The sequence below is a fragment of the Myiozetetes cayanensis genome, unplaced genomic scaffold (assembly GCF_022539395.1).
Source record: "Myiozetetes cayanensis isolate MyiCay16 unplaced genomic scaffold, myiCay2020 scf7, whole genome shotgun sequence".
NCBI lineage: Eukaryota > Metazoa > Chordata > Aves > Passeriformes > Tyrannidae > Myiozetetes > Myiozetetes cayanensis.
The window spans coordinates 9,156,745-9,177,458 of NW_026087964.1; the positions used below are offsets into that span (position 1 = coordinate 9,156,745).

Here is a 20,714-nt window from a genome sequence, read left to right on the forward strand (position 1 = left end):
TTTTTCCCACTACTGAATGGGCAAATGGGAAGTGATAGTCAGCTTATGCCAAATAATTATGCACTAATTGATCTACAAGAAGATTAGATGATGCATTGCACCATCAAGCAAGGATCTTCAAATTATTTAAACATGGTCATTTATAGAAACTTGACCCAAAATGTACAGTGGGGGACCAGATGGTTTCTATATCAGTGTCCTGTCAGGCTGAGGTCCTTTGGGAGTCTGAGTTTGCTGAGTGACTCATTAGAAAAATTGATTTTGCCCCTTATTCTATAAATTACTTATTTTGGTTTGTTGTGTTTATTTTAATTGAGGGTTATCAGTAGCAATGTGCTTACCGAGCACATCTGAACAGTTGACTGGTCTTGAATCACCTGTGATCTGCTGTTTGTCATCCATGGACCTGCACGAGTCAAATGGCATTATCTGTACTTGACTGGATGATGAGGATGCTTGGAAGGAAGCTCGGTGACAGCATGCTTCCTACTGACAGATGCTCACTGAGCGTGCTTCTCATTCAGACAGACTCTTCCACTTCCAAAGAAATTGTTTGAAACAGCACAGAAAACTATTTTCTAAGATCAGTAGTTAGCAGCAAATGAGTGTTTATTAACATATTCATAGAATTACATGGAGGCAGTAACCTGAAATGGTGCCTAGTGCACTTTCTTCCAACATTGAATAAGCAGTTTTCTGTAATCAAAGAAAACTAATAGTTGTCCTGCAGTTGTGCCTTATCTGTTTTGCTCTTTATTGGTAGGAGAATGTAATGCAGTTTTTAAGATCATATGCAAAGAAACAGAAGAGCCACAGTGACAGATCATGCATATTTTAGAAGAGTTATCTTTAGTCGATGCAATTCTTGTATTAGACTACTCCTTCTACTCCTCTTATTTTTCAGGAAAATAGCATTCATAATATTTTAAAAGATAGTTAGTTGCCCTGTATTTTGTCTACACTCACCTGTGCATGCAGTCTCACTTAACTAGAAAGAATTCGTTATGCAAGGTCGAAAGGTGAAGTCACTTGCCAGTTAGATTTTAGAAATGTCTAGAACAGACATGCTTTGATCAGAATCAGTGGAAGGAACAAGATCAGCATCCCTCTTTGAGAACTGATCTGCTGGAGAAGGCCTGGAAGGCACTGGAAAGATGTCAAAACTCACTGTCTTTCAAATAAATGATACCAGTGTCAACTCTAGGTTCTGCTGGATATTAAACATTTGCAGAAGGTGAAGAAGGGTTGCTCCTGAAGCTTTCCACTCTCTATCTATTGCTTGTCTTTTGCTATGAAAAGCTTTTATGTACGTAGGAAATTTGGGGGTCAGATCTTATGCTCAGTCTGTGATCACTCAGTTGCATGCTCAGGGCTGGTATTTGTACGAGTCAGAACAAAAACAAGTTGCCCATGATTAAATCTTCTCTAGTCCCTAATAATCCCTGTTTATATTTTTTGAGTAGTAATTCTGATTTGTAAAAGTACTATCTAATACCTTCTTAGCAACAGCCTTTTCATTGAGCCCTTAAGCTGATGGATATTAAAGCCCCTAATTAAAACCTGATAATGTATGAAAGATTTCTATAGTGCAGGCCTTTCTCTTAAGGCCTGATTAAACCAAGAAACTCATACATCTGTTTGCACAACTATATTCTCATCAGGTCAGGCACCTTGCAGCACTGGCTTAGGTTCATCCTTCTCACAGTAGCTTTTTCTTGGAAATGAAGAGAACAAGAAAGGCCAGGACAGAAAATGGAGTATTTCAGAAACTTTGGCCTATTACATTTAGCTAGGAACGTAATCTTTCCCCATTCTGTGGCTCTGATGCTATCAGTCAGAATAATGGTGGACCATAGAATAATATGTTCATTTACATATAAATATGTATAAAATACTTCTGTGCATATGTAATCACTCTATATATATAGTTGCATGCAGTTTGGCATGAATAAATATAGTATAAAAAAATAGGGATAAGTGATTTTCTGCAGATCTTTCTTTTTTTCCTTTATTTTTTCCTTTCTCTCTTGGGCTTTGCAAATAGAAGTAGAAATATGAGAAGAGACTGATTTTTTTAAATTTAAACCTCAAATTAAGAGCAAACTCAGACTATACAGTGAAAATTGTGGTCGTACCTTGACTACGCTGCAGGTTAAAATCCAGGTTTGTATCAATCTGTCTTCCCTTTCCCAAATACCCTAGATTCCACTGGTGTATTTGCATGCCCCACTTGTCAGTCTAAGCGTAGATGGCAGTGAGACCAGGCCACTGGGAGATCCTTGCTCTATAGCAGTGTAAATCCCTGTTGTTTCCTGCTGCTGAAAGAGGAGAAGAAAAAAGATCAGTGGTTGTATAAAATATTGTTAGTACAGCTTGCCTTTATGTGCATAAACCATTGAACCTTTACTGGGTGGGAGTTAGGCACCACTAGAGAAAGTGTCAAGCTCCCACAGTGGAAGCCAGACTGACTTGCACCCTTGTTAAAGATCTCATGAACTGTAGCCACTGTCGTATTTCATGTAATGTAAACTGTCTGCCTTGGAAATCTTAATGTAGTGTGGCAAGTTCTTGAGAGAAAAAGCTATGACTGTGAAGTAAGCAGCTCTTAAAAAGGAGAGAGAAAAAACGAAAAAAAAGCTAAAAAAGAGCTAGAGGATCCTGTTACAGATGGTGGGTTAGGTTCAGCAGGGTGCAACAGCAGCTCAGTTTCAGCCTGGTGATCCAGAGCAGCTGTGAGCCTGGCTTCCCAGGCACTGAGACTGTGTTTATGTTCAAGCCATTAGTGAACCAGCTCAAATATCTAAGCATGGGAGAGAGAGGGGTTTTTTTCTTTGTGTTTATGTTTTGTTTTGTTTCTTTTTGGGTTACTGGGAATATTTAATCAATGATTACTCGGAAATTAGGATGTTACCTGTTCGGCCTAGTGGCTGCATTTTTTATTATGGTGTGAGAACACGGAGAAAAGGAGAATTTCAGTAAAGGATTCCTGGAAGTTCATTGAGGTTGAACTTGTATTATTTGGACAATTTGGAAACTTTGAATTGCCATGGCTTCTCAGCATATGGCTGGCTGGCAAAGCCTCCTTTGAGTGGGAAGCACCTGGAGCACATTGCTGACTTTTGTAACGCAACTCCGAGGCTGAAAATCATGAGCGATTCTTTGTCACCCTTACTAAAAGCTGCAGCTAGAAGGGAGGATGTAGCTGTCCCTTGCCCCCACCATCTGCTGAGTTATGCCTCTCTGCTTTCCCATCTGTGGGCTGGGGACTCTGTCTCTCAGCAGCCACATCTCCATTCCCATCTGGCTGCAGGCAGTCCCTTCTGGTAAATGGGCTTTAAAATCTGGGGGTAAGGCTGCCCAGCTGGAGGGTACTGAGAGTTTGTCACTGTTTGCACAGAGAGCTTTGCTTCCAGACAAAAGGCTGTTCTTGTCACTCAAAGGAGCTGATTTGTAGGAGAAACTGCACTCCAAAATGTAGCTTCTCTGTTGATAGCGAGGGACTGGACTCTGCTCATTCCTGCCACCCTTACAATTTTATGTGCCTGTTCCGTGCTGGATATGATCAGCAGTATGAGGTGGCTTCTGAATTAACAGTTAATTAGAGGCCTTTTGTGGGTAGTGGACTTTTTGCACATGGCTGTTTGTGGATGAGCAGACAGGCTGTCTGAGGCTCATAAGCTTGGCAGAAAGAACTGACAAATGTACTTCATACGTTTCCTATATGATCTGGACACCACATCATTTTGCAAGGCAGAGGTATACTGTCTATATCTTATAGCTTGTGAGTATAAATCTAAAGAAGCTTAGGTCCAACTAAAGAGCTTCCATTAAGAGCACATAGCATTATCAACGCTAAATTAATCCATGGTTTCATGGAGGACAATTCCTAAATCTGAGATGGAAGGTAGAGGTCTTGATCATTTATTTTTTTATGATAGATGCAGAGGCTTTCATCCCCTAATTTACCTCACATGGCTCATATGCCTCCATTGCCTCCCATCCATGAACAGAAATTGCTGTCTCCTCAAACCTGTCAGTGTGGCTGCTCAAGTGGTACACTCCAGAAACCATTTCTGTCAAAATGAACCTACTAAAGAGTAAATGACCACGGAAGGAGCTGTGCACTAATTCTGGGGAATTAGTGGTGGGTGGCAGGTGGCTGGCCCTGAGTGAGTGTTGGAGAGGGTGTGGAGGCAATGACCTCTTCATGCTTTTGAAACCTAAGAAATGAAGCTGCAACTGATATGGGCAATCTTGGTGTGTTACATGGACTGAATTGTGTTCAGAACAGAAAGCACCTTGTGTGATGATGCTCAGGAGAGCCAGAAAAAGATCGCTGCTCATTAACAAATAATGTGGATGTCATCATGGGAGTCTACTATAGACTGCCTAGCCAGGACAATGATGCCATTAAATTATTCTTTGAATAAACTCTGAATGAACTGCCCTTGTCCTTATGGGGAATGTCAACTTGCCAGAAATTAACTGGGAGCATCACACAGCTGGCACTTACAGGTCCTGAAACATCTGGATGACTACTTCATGGTACAGATACTAAGAAAGACAACTAGGAAAGATGCCCTCCTTGATTTCTCTCTTGTTAACAAACAGGGTCTCATGAATGAAGTAGAGGTTGGTGGCTGTCTTGCCCACAGCAACCATGGTTGTTTAAAATAGAGTTTAAAATCTCTGTTGACAGAAGGAAAAGGGCCAGTAAAACTTCAACCCTGGACATGAGGAGACCAGACTCTGGGCTGCTCAGGGCTCTAGTGAGTAAGGTCCCCTGGGAAAATGTTTTTGAAGGTGCTTGGGTCCATCAGTTCTGGTCACCTTTTAAGCACCACCTCCTAAGGGCAGAGGGGCAGGCAATTCCAAAATGTTGGAAGTTAAGCCAATGAGGAAGAAGGCCAGCTTGGCTGAAGAGGGATATGGCAAAAAAGGAAGGTGTATGACCAGTGAAAGCAAGATCAGGTGATATCCTGTGTGCAGTTTTGGGCACAACAGCATAAGATATCAAGCTGTTAGCATTGAAAGGAGGGGTACAAAGATGGTGAAGGGCCTTGAAGGGAAGCCATATGAGGAGTGGTTGAGGTCACTGGGTCTGTTTAGCCGGGAGAAGAGAAGATGGAGGGGACACCTTGTTGCAGTTACAGCTTCCCCATGAGGGGAAGAGGAGGGGCAGGCACTGATCTCTTAAAGATCTCTTGATGATCAATGAAAGGATGCAGGGGAATGGCCTGAAGTTGTGTCAGGGAAGGTTTAGGTTGGATATTAGAAAGAGGTTCTTCACCCAGAGGGTGGTTGGGCACTGGAACAGGATCCCCAGGGAAGTGGTCACAACACCAAGCCTGACAGAGTTCAAGAAGCATTTGGACAATGCTCTAAGGTACATGATATGATTCTTGGAGCTGTCCTGTGCAGGGCCAGGAGTTGGACTTTTATAATGCTAGTGGGTCCTTTCCGACTCAGAATATTCTTTGATTCTGTTATATCTGACATCTGCATCTTTCCCAGAACAGCATATTCCTGTTGTCCCCCTTGTAGATGACTCTGTGAGACTGTGATTTGCACTGACTTTTTCATGTGGACATAAAACTGATTCAACATTTCCTGGTTCTTCTAGGGTGACATGACATGACATGACGTGACAGGATTCACCTCATCATAATGTAGGTCTAAAACAGGCAAAGTGCCTTTTCAACTCACTGACTATAAGGATGAGTGGAGTGAAACTACCTCAGATGTCAAGTCTACACTGCAGGAAACAGGGCAGATGATTCCCACCCAAGGAGCTTTAGTAGTAAAGTGACTAAGGTCGTGTGGGACTTGGTTGTGGTGACCTGGTAGTGCCTAGCAGGAAAAAACTTGAAATCTTCCTCCTGTGTCCTAGGTGACTGCTCTGAACACTAGTCTAGTCTTCCTAAAAGAGAAATTTGACATTAACACTTGGGAACTTCTCTTTTGTGTTGTTCTAACTCTTTTTTGAATCTTCTTCCTGAGGACTTTTCCCTTGTACTTGAAGATTGGATTAACTATATAGTTTTGTCTTAATTTATAGTCACAAACTCTGGATTCCCTGTATGATGTTTAGGTACCAGTTTATAAATATATTAAACAGGAAATTAAATGTGCATGTAGATCTAAAGCCTTACTGACCTGACAGGTTCTCCCAAGGCCCCAGGAGATCAGAGGCACCATTCATCGAGTGAGGCACTGAGCATATGCCAGGTGTAGTGCTAATACTCTTATGCTTTTGCATAAAAATAAGCCAGATTCACTGTTCTTTATTTGTGAACTGTGCATTCCTCTTTACTTGTACATGCTTCCTCTTGAATAATGTAAAAAATAGGACAATGCAGAAGAGAGGAAAACAGCTTAGAATTAGTGTGTTCGAACACATGGATTCAGCCTGAGCTGTGGAGAATTCTCTTCAGTGGGTTGGTAGCTGCAGCACTGCCGTTCTCCTGGGAAATCATCTAAGCACATGTGTTTCCTTTAGAAGGCTTCTGACCTCTTTTGTGTTCTTCTTCTTCATTTCTGTGTCCTAAGTAAGGTGATATTAAAACAATTCCTTGTTGGTATGCTTCCCTGGGAGCTTTACAGAGTGTAAAGGAGGGAAGTGGTTTCTGCCGCTCCTAAATTAAAAGCAATTGCTCAGACACCGAATCTCTAGAAAATGAAATGTCTGCTGAGTGCTGCTCTTTGCACTGGCAAACTGGATGCTGGGGAAAGAATAGTGTGATTGTCGAGACACATCTTTCAGTTTAATAAACTATTTTGAGAAGAAGGCTCTGCCTTGATTTAATAGTAGTCCTTGGGAAAAAAAAATTCTAAACTCTAGCATGAAAACAAACACTTTATTTCTGTTTTGAAATAGACATGCTCTCTTCTGCAGTACAAGGGTACATTGTAAATTCGACTTTTTGTGGATATATAAGATATGAATAAGACAATTGCCTTGGTAGTATTATTAGAAGTAATAACTTCTGTTGTGGATAAATCTGACCCTTTTGGAATGTAAAAACATTAATATTTTATTTTCTAGCCTAGCTTTTCCCTCAGAAGAGCTTGTCTTTTCTGTAAGGCTTATTTGAAATGTCATGATATACAGCCTATTATGAATTTCTACTTTAGAGCTCTCAGCTGAACAGAGGTTGTAGCAATATATTGTTTTGCATGTCTCAACTGCATGCTCTGGAAGCTTAATATCAGGGGCTCCTTCCTGCCCCACAATGACTGTTTTGGGACTAATTACCAAGTCACAGTGTTGTACAAAATGTCTGAATCAGCTTGTCAAAGTCCTCGTTGATTGTCAGTGGAAGGGAATGCATTTCCATCTGTGTGCTTTATATAGGGACCCCTTTGCATGGGGGTTTCCCCTTCCTTCTGTCCCTTGGCAGAGTTTACACTGCTCCCACAGCCAGTGCACCCAGGGTGTTTTCCCTTGGCAGCAAAATCATGAGATCCTCAACCATCACAGGGCTGACACCCATCCACTGACACTCAAGGAAAATAAAATATCAGTCACACAGACTTCAGGCCCTTGGAGCTACACTGCTGCCTTCAGCTCATAGAACCATGGGATCCTTGGTATTTTTGGGTTGCTGCAGCTAAAGCCAGTGTTATCTGTTAGTGGCCACACCATTAGAAAAATCAACTTCTAATTTACTACCTAATTTATAGGCCCACTTGATAGACCTCTGACACAGCTGAACTTGCATTCAATGATTAATGTGAAATAAAAGGTAGTGTTACATGGCCCAGTTAGATTAGATGCTCATGATCTAATCCTGTCAGTCAGCCACAGCTGTTAACCACTTTATGTCCTCATAAAAGACTGTACCTGTGATGCTGTAGGTTTTCAGGCTAAAAGATCATATTATAATAAGATTATTAGTTAGAGCTTATATAAGAGAATAGGATAATTATCCATATACTTAATCAGAAATTTATAGGAGGATATGCTTAAACAAATATAATTTTTACCACATAAAATGTTATGGTGATTTTCCAAAGTCACAAGAAGGTTTTAGGAATCCAGATTTCACTGCCTTTCTTTTAGGTGGTAATTAACTTCTCTTATGTCTTTGAAAATGTCCCCTATAATATTGAATTTGATTATACATACCACATATAATCACTTAGGGCCAAAGATGAAGAATTCTCAGTGATTTTTAAAATTTTGGTTTTATTTGTGCAAATTTTCAATTGAAGTATTTACCCATTGGACAGTATAAATAAAAGGAGCTGAAGAACCTCAGGGTGATTTCCTTGGGACTTGGTAACATTCAACTTTATAAAACCTGGCAAGCAACAGGACTGTTGGAGAAGCATTTCATCTCCCTGGGCATCAGGAAGCGGCTGCAGATCTGACTGCTGCGCTTCAAGGACAGTCACGTGTGGGCTTAATGGGAATTAACAGATTCCAGAGACCTTAAACGAATGTTCCCATTAGGAAGGATGATTTTCTTCTCACCCTTTTTGTGTGTTGAGATCGATATCTCATCAGGGAAGCCTTCAATACAGAATATTTTGAATGAACATACGATAAATAATGTTCTCTTTACTGCATTTGGGCTATAGAAAAAAAAATCCTGGTATAATGAGTAATAAGTAGAACAAAGATCATTTGGGAATAAAATGTATCTGTTTGATCCATTTGATAATTTCCATCTGGATAGCATTTGCTTCCCTCAGTAAAGGGAATGGGAGCTGCCTATTTCTAGGCAATCTGTTGAGTTTCTTTCATAGAAAAGGGCAGTTTAGCTTTTCCTTCCATATGGGCATATTATTACATTTACAAACATGTTGTTCATCTTTTTTTTTTTTTCAGACCCTATAAGATGTGGGTTGGGTATTGTCTTTTCTTATTTTTTCCATAAATCATTAAGAGAGAAGAAAGATCTTCACTTTTCTGTATAGATAGGTACTACTTAATTTTACTAAACCAAAAGAAACATTGCTTTTCAGAGCAGAAAGCAATTTAGTTGTAATAAGACCAAGATAATCACTGTTCCTCTGGGCCTGAGGAACTCCATGCTGGAGGAATACAGGTCTGCAAGCGTGGCTCCCTGCTATTGTGGAATCCAAATCCTGCAATCTCTGTCATAAATTAAGTGAGCTCTACCTCAGAATTCCTCCTCTAGAACAGTGGAGTATTCTAAACATTAAAAAAAATCATTATACCACAGAGGAACTGTTTTCTTAGTACAGTGAGGTGACACTGGTTAATGCTGTGGGTTTGCCCAGGGACTACTGGATCTTGTGCATTTGTAGCATTTTTAATAAGCTTTTGAGAAAACTTGTGTATCAGCAGGAAAACATCAGAGCTGCTTGGCTCTGGCACCCTGGGTGGGCAGGGGGGTCTACACCCTGCTCCCCTCCTGAGCATAGTTGTTCCGGCAGGAATTTCTCTTGCCCAAAATATCAGGAGCTACCCAAGTGCAACAAGCACATGGATTTCAGTGCTTTGTCCTGGCATACTTCTATTTGGAAACTGATTCTGTTCTCTTCATGTTTGGTTTTTTTTTAAGTAGCTTGTGTCTAAAACCTTTGTAAAAGTACAAAAACCTCTTTCTAATACCACTGCACATAAAAGTAGGAAGCAGCAGATATAGTTTAAGAGGACAACCCTATTTTCTTTATGAAAAAGCAAGCTTAGAATTTCTTCTCCTTTGGCAAATCCATGTTCTGTAGTCCTGCACAAGTGGAACATTGTGTGACTGCCAGGAGCCAAGGAAAGGGGCAAAAATTAGGAAATGAGTATGACTCAGTGACTGGAGTTTTAGGGCCATGCCTCCTTCATCTTCTTCCTAATGGGCCCTAGACACTGCTTATTCTCTCTTTCTTGGTTTGCTTTGGTAGGTGTGCCCAGACAGCTCAGCTGGAAATTCATCCACAGAAGAGTTCAAAAAGCCTTTTGTTGCTGCTACTGATAATCATTTGCACTACCAGCAGAAGTTGCCACCCCTAATCAGATCCAGAAGAGCATGGATGGCTTCCAAATGCACTAATTCATCACCAGAGCTGATTTTAAGAGCAATTGCTCCTTAGCATTTTGCACCTGGAATTGCTATTTATTTTCATATTTATCAAACAGCTGTAAATTGAGACCTCTACATTGCAAGTATTTGTAAGCTAAAGAAGTCTGTGAAGGATATTACACTCCAATTTCAACAGAGGCTTACCCCGATTCTGTTAAAGTTCAGTCAGGTTCTGGTCCTCAGAGGTTTTTCAGTGCCTTGGCAATCACATATTTCATCAGTGAGTTATGACTTTTGGATTTCGATGCTTTTTTGTTTTTTCCATTGCCCTGTCTACTATTTGGTAGTGCTCAGACTGCACAAAAGTAATCTAAGAGACAGCAAGCTCTGACTCTGTTACATGGTGGGTTTGAAGTGGGTCCAGGCCATAAATCTCATGTTTGGGATGTGCAATCCAAAAGACAAGCACAGTTCCTAACTTCCAGAAAATAGTGGGTTTTTTTCCTTGTTCTGACCTTTAACAATCTGCACCAGTGAACAGAGCCATGGCACAGACAGCTGGTAGGAAGGCACTTGCCTCTTTTGCAGCCTGCATCTGTTGTTCCTCCTACATGGGAAGAGGGGTCCCACCAGATCTCACATGCCGGTGTCTCAAACACAAGGTTTTCCTGGCATGTTGAAACAGGTCCCTTTTCTGAGAAGCTCTGAGATTTCTTGTCGTTGGAAACAAAAGATTTAGCTGGAAAAAAAGGATTCCACTTTGGCTTGGCTGTCTGTCTTTTTCAGGAGCACTCCCAACTGTCATGGTGACAGGAGGTGATGAAAAAGAGAGTTGATCGAGTTCCTGGTGGCAGGGGATCTCATTATCCACCAAGTCCACAAGCCACAGGGAAATTATGAAGGACTTAAGGCTAGCAGGCTGAGTTGGCTAAAGGTGTTTCTTTCATACTCACTTTAAAGGAGGTGAGAAGGGAAAGGAAAAACATTTAACGAGAAGAAATGATGGAAGCAAGGATCTCTCCAGAAGCAAAAACAGAGGCTGATGGAAAAAGTGATCAGGTTGTGTTGAGACAGAAGAACTAAAAGGAAAACAGGCAAACGTGTGCCAAGGAGGACAATAATTTGAACTTGAATGCTGGTTTCTCAATTCTGATGATTATGTTTTATAGAACATATATATACTAAATTCTTTAGCACATGTTTAATTCTTCAGTCAATCATAGTTAAAGTCAGAAATATTATGATCTGAGGTGAAGATATGACCAGCTTCCTGGTCATGGAAGGCTTTTTATACTGCTAAGTGATCTATGTCAGAAACAAATAATATAACTACTTTACTTGCTTGTTTTTATCTAAATTGGTGTTTGCATGGAGCATTTTCAGCAAGATACCTGAAATAATATTCAGGATGAACTCTAATTCTGGATTGCCTTATGTGTATGTTGCTCATATAGTAATTATAAAGGAGAAAACGCAGTTTTTATTAGATTTCTTATAGATGCATTTTAAGAGACAAATGTCATATGGTGCATTAGGTTATTCTTCAGAATGGGGAAAAAAGGAGGAAGTGTCCTCCTGTTCCCCAGAGTTTCAAGAATTTGTGGCTGAAACAGTTAATGCAAACATTTTTCACATGAAATTCAGTCTCGCTGTGCTGGAGGTCTTTGTCCCTCCACGGCACACTGCCAGAATTGGAAATCTTCTGCTGGGTTGACTCAGATGGGAAAGCTCCTGTGCCCAGCTGCATGGATCCCGGGTGCTGAAGGACTTAACAGGGAAGGGAGAGGGAATGGGTCAAAATGAAGAAACAGATGTTGTCTAGGCAGGAATTCCCCTTCATTTTGTTTAGTCACCTGGCTGTTAAGGAAACCCCACGACACCATGTTTTGAGCTGACAGCCTTTTCCTAAGATCAGCTGTGACAAATACAACACTTTGTTTCCCATGGAGAGAGGTGATGTTTGTTACTGCTGAGTCACTTAAGTTGCAGTAGAGGATTTTCTTGTTTGCTTCTTCTGAAAGTATCTTTAGATGAGACAGAAGTAGTATCTGGTTAGCTAACACAAATTAAACCGGCAGCTGAAGGTTTCTGTCTTTGCCAGAGCTCTTACAGCTCTCTTTGTGCTCTCTAAGATTTTACCCAAACAGATCATGTTTTTTTCGATCCTGATGATGTGTGACAGTTGGATCTGGCTAATATCTGTGCCCTTAATGAGTTATTAAAGTGGGCAGCAGCATTAAGAATTTATTTTATCCCTTTTTCAGACCTTTTAATTATGGAACAGCAGTGGCTACTGCTGCTAAAAAGGGCTTTGCTGCTGCTGAGTCATGGCAGGAGAAGGCTTATGCAAGTTGTGCCTGTGTGGTAGCCCCACACATGCTGACACTGCAGCCTGGACATCCTTTGAGCAATTAAATTACAACCTTCAAATTGCTGAATGTCATGTAAGGCACAATTTCCTAAAAATTGACTTTATTCTTACTTGCAAGGCTACCTCCTCATGTGTTCTGCAAGCATATACTAGAAGACAACTTGTGAAGTCAAATAGCCAAATTGTTGCGTTGTTTCTAATGCTTAGAGAATGGAAACTTGTTTGTGGATAGGATAGAAATATACCTTTTGACAGAAAAGGAAGATCCAAAGAAAATGAGCCAGCAGCTAGAGGCAGGCACTTTGGGGAAGAGAAGAGGGCAAACTGATCCTCTCTGGGGCTTTCATCACTTGCTGCTCAAAGACTTTTCATGTAGCAGAGTTGGTTTCTATTCATTCAGTGAACCTTGATGGACTTTCCTTCTATTTAGTTGTCAAGTCTCTTTCAAACCAACATAAACTTTTTTTTTTTTTTCAGTATATCATGGAAAGGAGTCCCACCACTTTATTACGCATTAAGAACCACTTTTTAATGAACCTGTTACCAATCAATGCACCCTGGTCCTTGTCATTCCTGGTTTCCCTATTAGGTGTACTCTTATCCAAGAATCAGTCTTCACTATAGAAAGTAAAGTTTGCGCTAGCGCCTTCCTGGCAAACAGCATCTTTGTTTACTCTTAGCTTTTGGACTCAAATTTCCAAAGGCATTTCATGTTGTATATAAACATCTCTGAATAGTTCTAAAACCTCTCTCCTCCAAAATTGCAGACTTTGTTGTAAATGGTCATTTACTACTTTTCTCCCTTTTAATTAAGAGAAAGTACTCACACAGCCACTTCCAGAGCACAGACAAGACTTTTGGAGGTATAACTAATATTAACATCTCTGTTCCTTGTGATAGGTAGTGGGATGGTAAACTAAGTTAGGAAATAAATACCTCCCCCTTTTTTTTTTCTTTTTTTTTTTTTTAAACTGTTCTAGATAAGTACTTCCATTTGATATACTTGACATTTCTCATGCTTTGTCTCCTCTGTACAGCACCCTGGAAATCCTCAGTTTCACAAATTATTGTCTCAGGTTACTACAGGCCAGGGCAAAGGAAAAGAGAGTCTCTTCTTGTCAACCCTTTAAAACTGTGTGTGCACAATTAACATCTCCAGGTTTCCTCTTCCCATTTCAGTTGCTCCTTGGTCTGATAAGACTTTTAATGCCAAAATATTTATGTCTTTAAGTCACATTTCTACCCCAAATGCCCACTCATTCCACTGCTGAATATTAAGACAGTCAGCCTTTTCTGGTTGAAGTGTTGTGTTTCTCGAATTCCTACCTTGTGAATTTAGCAGCTATTTATTTCAGCTATTTTCTTTTTCATTCCATCCTATTCTATTACACCTACTTATTTTCATTTACTATTTTGTCTGCTAAATGACAGATTAATTAATTAAAGTAATTTTACTACCACATGTAATGCAATATTTTAATGAAAGTTTTATTAGAGTGCCTAGCTAATGCTGAAGATTACTCATTACATGAGTAATGTTTTGATAATCTCCAAAGTAGAGAATTACTAGGGAAAATCACAGTGTTGATAAGGAAGGGCTGATATTGGAAAGCTGTGTCCCTGCTGAACCAAAGCATTTAAAGCATGTGCTGAAATTGCATTGTAACTTGAATGCTGTATTGGCCAGGGGGGTAACAATTGACTTAATAGCACAGAGTCAGATGAAATGTTGTGCTGAACTGGGGACACTTAAATTGATTTTTTTCACTAAAAAGATGAAGCCTCCAGGGCCTGATTTTATGCTGTGTCAGTGATTAACAAAGCAAATAAAAATAGTATTCTTGTCATATGATTTTTGTTTTCTCTCCAGGGATGGATTTGCCAGTTGGATCAGTCTACATTATTTAACAGTGAGAAGAGGCAGCCTAATGTTTGGTTCAAAGAGATGATGATGAATTAAGATGTTGCAATATGACTTTCAATGCTGAATACAAGGTAAGTTCAATGAAAAGAAACATTTAATGTTTTATCTCAAAAGAAATTAAGTTCTATTTAATTTTTATGCTTTTTTTTTTATAGTTTCATTTAGATAGAGAAAACCACGTATGCTAATTTTTAGGAGTGTTAAATTTCAAATACGACACATTGATCTTGAAACACTCAATAAAATCAATAGAACCATTTCTGGTGACAAACCCACATCTGCCGTTTTTTCCACAATGGTCACTGACATATAATCTATTTTGTTGCCTTACCAAAAAAAAAAAAATTAACCAGCAAGCTAAATAGAAACTTATGTCACCAGAATAGTTTTAAAATCAGCTTTTTCAAATTGGGCTTAATATAATTTTTATATTTTTAGCTGAAATACCATGTTTATTTATATTTCCTGTTCCCCCTAGAAGGCTAGATTTCTTGCTGTCATTGATTTTGATCAATTACTTGGATTTGGCCACGACTCAGGTTGTGCATTGTTGCTGAGTCATCCAATATGTATCAACTATTTACCTGCCTCTATGAGCTGTGTAATGTTTGCTTTGATCATATTTGAGCTCCACACAGTCTTAAGTCTAGTTCCCTTCACCATGCCTTTAAAATACAGCAGCTTTATCTTTTACTGAGGTACAGAGAGATTTAAGTCCAAGGTCATGCATAGTCTGCAGCAAACCAAAGTATCAAAGTCTGGTCTAAATCCAAAGGCAGTGTACTAAGCACCGGATTCTCTTATGTCAAGAAGGAAGAGTTCACAAATTTTTACCCAATACAAATAAATGTATTAAAACCTGACATGTAATTTTAATGAGAGATTGATTTATTTGCATTAACTAGTCTGGAGAAAAGAAGAATCAGGGGAGACTTTATCACTCTCTGCAATGCTCTGAAAGGAGGTTGTAGAGAGGTGGGAGTCGGTCTCTCCTCCAGGTAACAAGTGTCAGGACAAGAAGAAGTGTCCTCAAAGTTGCGCCAGGGGAGGCTTAGATTGGATTTTAGGAAAAATTTCTTCACTGAAGGAGTTGTCAAGTGCTAGGACAGCCTGTCCAGAAAAGTGGTGGAGTATGAAGATATTTAAAAAATGTGTAGATGTGGCAGTCAGAAATATGGTTTACTGGTGGACTTAGCAGTGCTTTATTAATGGTTGAACTTGCTGATCTTAAAGGTCATTTCCAACCTTAACAATTCTATGATTCTAAATAGTTTTAATGCTTGTGAAAGGTGCCAGACTGTTACCTGGGAGATGCAGGGATCCTCTGTTCTTTAACAAACAAAATAATGCACATTGATATAGCTACTGGAAGCTTGTGTAGATTTGAAAGATATACTTCTCTACAAAAATGAGAGTTCATAGCCTGTACTTTGATCCTTTGGTTGCCTGAATGCTTGCATTACTATTAATAGAGGAAACATGCTATTGGATTCTTTATGAGAGTCTAGTCCATCTTCCCCTATCACAAATCAGAGAGTTTCCTCACTTTCACAGTAAGTCCAATGTTTCCTCTGTCTGTGCTATGAGGCCCCTCACCCATTTCACTTGCTCCAAAGACCTGCAGTGCTGTTAAACATTTCTCAAAACTCCTGAAAACTGGCTGGGCAGGAGACAGTTCTTGCTGCAACTCACTTGGTTCTAGGTATGTGCTCATTTTAACCAGCACATATGTGCTGATTCAGGTTCACTTGCCTCTTTTTTTTCTTATGAAAACTGAAATAACTTGCCAATTAACTATTGAAAATGCATTCTATTGTCAATATATAGATTTAGGACACTATATTCTTTATGCTGCTTTGGTATAGATGCAGTATTAAGGATACACAGGGTGCTCTACTACTGTTACCTGTAGTTTGAAATTTACTCTTTGCAATTCTTCAACGTCTTCCCATGCATAATTTATTTTAAATATATGTCTTTGCTGCCCTTTCTAGTTCTCTAAACATAGTCCCCATGAGTATAACATCACTTCTAGTCATCCTGTCATTTAGATTTATGCATGTGTTATCTGAAATTAATTATGAACTTTCAGAGAAACGTTGTTGCCATCTTTTTATCCAGGCCTTGGTCCTACCTTGTTAAAGACAATAGTAGTACCATTTTCTTTGCTAAGAACAATTTCTATAATACAATAACTTCTGTAACTTGTGGTTTAAGATGTCTGTATAGACATGTACATTTAGGAACAGTTCTTTAGGCTGTTTAAATTGTGTTTCATCACACTAAGATAGAAGTCGAAGAATTATTATTGCTTATAATTGCCGTATGTTTGTGTCTGGTTCTTTTGGTCAGTGTTTATACTGTGGTGCTCAGGAGAATTTTTGCAAGCAGGAACTGCAGTTTTGTGGCTGTTGCCCTTGCTCAACATCAACTAAGAACTGATTCTTTGAGCAGTCCCCTTGAAATCCATTGCTTCCTGAGGATTAAGTTACACTTTGCCATTAAAAGCTGAAATTGAGTCCAAATAATCCAAATTAACTGAATGGACTGAAGATGTAGAGACTGACTTAAAAGAGAATTTGGGTATCTGCACAGCCCCAGTCAGAGGGGAGCTGGCATGAATACATGCCACTTCATTTACACAATGAACACTGAGTCAAGTCAGAGGAATTCCTATGGCTTTCTGTAGCACAGGCCCAGGCAGACCAAGCTAGTAGCTTCCAGTGAAAGCCTGGAAATGTATCTTTTGTTTGAAAATAGCCTGAGAGTTGCTGGAATGCTGAAGATGTTTAATTATTTAAAGATGCTTAAGCAAGTCAGTTATCTAAATATGCATGTGGGGAGGAGGGGAAGAAGAGTAATGGCTGCAGGATTTTACCTAATATACTTAGCCTGAGCTTTCAATTTTTACATATATATTGCTGTCTCTTGTTGCCTTTCTGCAGTAATTTGTGATTGTGAACCAGTGGATTACTGCAGAAAGGCAACAAGAGACAGCAATATATATGTAAAAATTGAAACCACATATTGGAAAGCTTTAATAGGACAATTTCTAGTCATCCATTTGAATACCATTAGCATACAGGCTGTGCCTGAGAGACTTTATGTTGGTTGTCTCCAATTCTGACAGAAGATTTACTTGCCCTTGAGTCCATCTAATCAAATCATGATAAAGTAGATGCTATGAAACATTCTTTACTCTTTAATAACCACATTAGACATCATGACCACCAAAGGCAATTACCTATCCTATATTAAATAATATAAACATGTGCTTTTCACATCTATGTATTACCTATTTTAGTTTTCTGCCATGGTTATACCCAGATGAGGAATTGTGTAAGTTTGCCATGAGTTCAGCAAGTGCTAACGTAACCCAAGTCTTTGTTGAAAGACACTATTTATTCTATCAATATTTAATGTGGACCAACCATTGACCTGCATAATTTGATAGAGATGGGTGAGCTGCTCCCTGAACACCTCTAATGCTCTCATGCTTTCTTCACTTTTTACAAGTGATGTAAGCAAATAAACACCAAGCTCTGTGTTCTGGAAAAAAGTGTGCTTGGAAAAAAATGTACTTGGCATTGCACATATATTTCCTGTCCTTTTTCTTGAAATTCTTTTTGGGGCTCATCAGTTCCTCTTAGCTGATTGGATGTCCAGGGGCTCTACTGGCACACCAAGGTTGGTTACCAGAACACAATATGTGATGTGCTTTCTCAGACACACATTAGCTTCCGCTGGGATTTGTGGTTCTTCCCCCAGTGAGCCCCTAGCAGACATCAAGTTATTTGTGATAAGCACTGGGATGAGACTAGGTCAGTTTGATCTTGCTAGCATTACTCCTGCTTAGCCTTCTCCGTGCTTTGTTGGCTCTAAGTGCTGAGGCAGCTTCTGAGTCTGTTAGGGCAGCTCTTTAAGAGCATCATTTGCAGTTATTACTCCAAGTACACTGAGATTAGGTTTATTTCTGTGAACTAGAGTTAACCCTGAATATTATTCAAAACACATTCCATGAAGTCATCATTCATGCTGCTTTGCCTATATGTTCTTTTTCGCAGGTATGTTAATCATCTTACATTATATGATTCAGTCTGATTTGACCCGATTTTTTCTCATGTCAATGCCCTGCATCTGTCCTTGGAAATTCAGTAGCATAATTTCCACTGCGGATACTTGTTCCTTTCTCTGCTGACTGTATGTGTGGGTGATAGGAGTACGAGAAAAAAATATGGAAATGCCATAAACCATATAGCCATGTGACAGATTATTTTATCTTGTCCCTTTGCTGCCCCCTCCATTTGGTCTCTGCTCCAGGGGTCTCTCCACAACACTGAGCTAGGAGCTGCCATTAAAAATTATAACAGGCAAGATCATTTCTTTTCTGTGCCATGTGAAATTCTCATGGATACTAATTGCTGCTTTGCAGGTCCTCTGAAGGGAGTAAGATTCTCTCAAGGGCTGTTAAATACAAGCATTTTTATGTCAAGGATAATTGTTAAAGTCCAGAATATTATAGTATTCTCTCCCACAGGAAATAGAGAACTTTCTTTCAATGTGATTAACACTTTCAGTTCCCTGAAAGATTGAGATCATAGACCTGAAAACTTAATAATTTTTAGCATGGAAGAACTGATTTAATTTATAAACAATGTAATGATTTTTAGTGAGCTCTTTATAGGAGGAGACCAGATGCCAAAACCTAGTGCTGTAAAGCCATGAAGTACTTTGCCAAAAATATGTTTTAGAAATTTCTGAAGGAGATACTAAAGTCTTTAAATGGTAAGGATTTAAGAAGACCTGCTTTACTCTCAAGTGGTCTGACACTCCTGTGTCACCTAAGTGTTATAGATAAAAAGAAAACTCGATGGTATTTCTCCTCTTTATCTCACTTCATATACCCCATATTATAGAATCACAGAATCACATAGAATCACAGAATATGTTGAGTTGGAAGGGACCCACCGAGTCCAGCTCCTGACCCTGCACTGGACCATCCCCAAGAGTCACACCGTGTGCCCAAGAATATCATCCAAATACTTCTTGAACTCTGTCAGGTTTGGTGCTGTGACCACTTCCCTGGGGAGCCTGTTCCAGTGCCTAACATCCCTCTTTCTAATATCCAACCTAAACCTCCCCTGACACAGAGAAGAGATCAGTGTTTGCCCCTCCTCTTCCCCTTACAAGGAAGTTGTCTCTGCAATGAGGTCTCCCCTCAGTCTCCTCTTCTCCAGCTGAACAGACCAAGTGCCCTCAGCTGCTCCTCACACAGCTTCCCCTCAAGGCCCCTCACCATCTCTGTTGCTCTCCTTTGGACACTCTCTCATGGTTTAATATCTTTCTTATATTGTGGTGTTCAAAACTGCCACAATATTAAAGGTGAGGCCGCCCCAGTGCAGAGCAGAGCAGGACAATTCCCTCCCTTGCCTGGCTGGTGATGCTTTGCCTGATGCCTGCAGGGCAGGTTGGGCCTCCTGGCTGACCAGGGCACTGCTGACTCATGTTCAATTTGCCATCAACCAGGACCCTCAGGTTCCTCTCCTGGCACTGCCTTCCAGCATCTCATTCCCAAGTCTGTATGTATATCCAGGGTTGCCCCATCCCAGGGCAGAATCCAACACTTTTCCCTTGTCGAACATCCTATGCTTGGTGATTGCCCAGTCCTCTAATCTGTCAAGGTCTCTCTGCAGGGCCCCACTGCCTTTGAGGGAGTCAACAGCTCCTTCCAGTATTGTCTGTAAACTTGCTTAGTATCCCTTCCAGTCCTGCATCTAAGTCATTTATGAAGATGTTGAAGAACACAGGGCCTTAGATGGAAAGAAATTACATATACATACTACATAGTATACAAAGCATGCAATCTTTGCTGCTGCAATAAAATAGAACTCCTTTCAGGTCAAAGAATCCAGTACTCATTACTAGCTTGGTGTAGTATTGTATCAGAAAATGTAACACAGTGAGTAGTATTGCTAAAAAATGCTGTAGGGAACTCACTTATTTTACCTTTACCATTTCATCTCTTTCCAGACTGTCTTATAAAACTCAATGTCTCTGTGTCAATTTCAAATCAGTGTTCAGACTGCTGGTGTTTCTGGCTTGCTTTCTGAGAATACAAGTGTCCAGTACAGCTTTAGGAGGGAAGCCACATGATTTGAAGCTCAATCTCACTCTAAAAAGCACTGGCCTGTTGCCACCTCTTGGAAGGTAGCAGTTGTGTTCTTCTTGGAAAAGTTAATGCCAATGTTTATCCCCAGAATATCTCTGTCAGAGTCCATGCTATTGTCTTTTTTTGCAAAGGCATGTTTAATTTAAATAGAGATGTATTCTAATAAGAAGACACTTATATGCCAAGGAACCTGTAAAGAGTTAGTAGTATATTAAATTAAGGTTATTCAGCAGAAATGCACAAAGTGCTTTAGTGCTACTTTTTTTT

At 39.8% G+C, this 20,714-nt stretch overlaps 1 protein-coding gene across 10 annotated transcripts in view; it reads left to right on the forward strand.

The window, feature by feature from the left end:
* Positions 1-20,714, forward strand: part of JAKMIP1 (janus kinase and microtubule interacting protein 1) — a 244,905-nt gene that overhangs the window by 195,932 nt on the left and 28,259 nt on the right. For all 10 annotated transcript variants that reach the window (XM_050337657.1, XM_050337658.1, XM_050337660.1 and 7 more), the window contains one exon: positions 14,225-14,349. The gene's annotated coding sequence lies outside the window, so the exon portion shown is untranslated. The remainder of the gene's footprint in view (positions 1-14,224; positions 14,350-20,714) is intronic.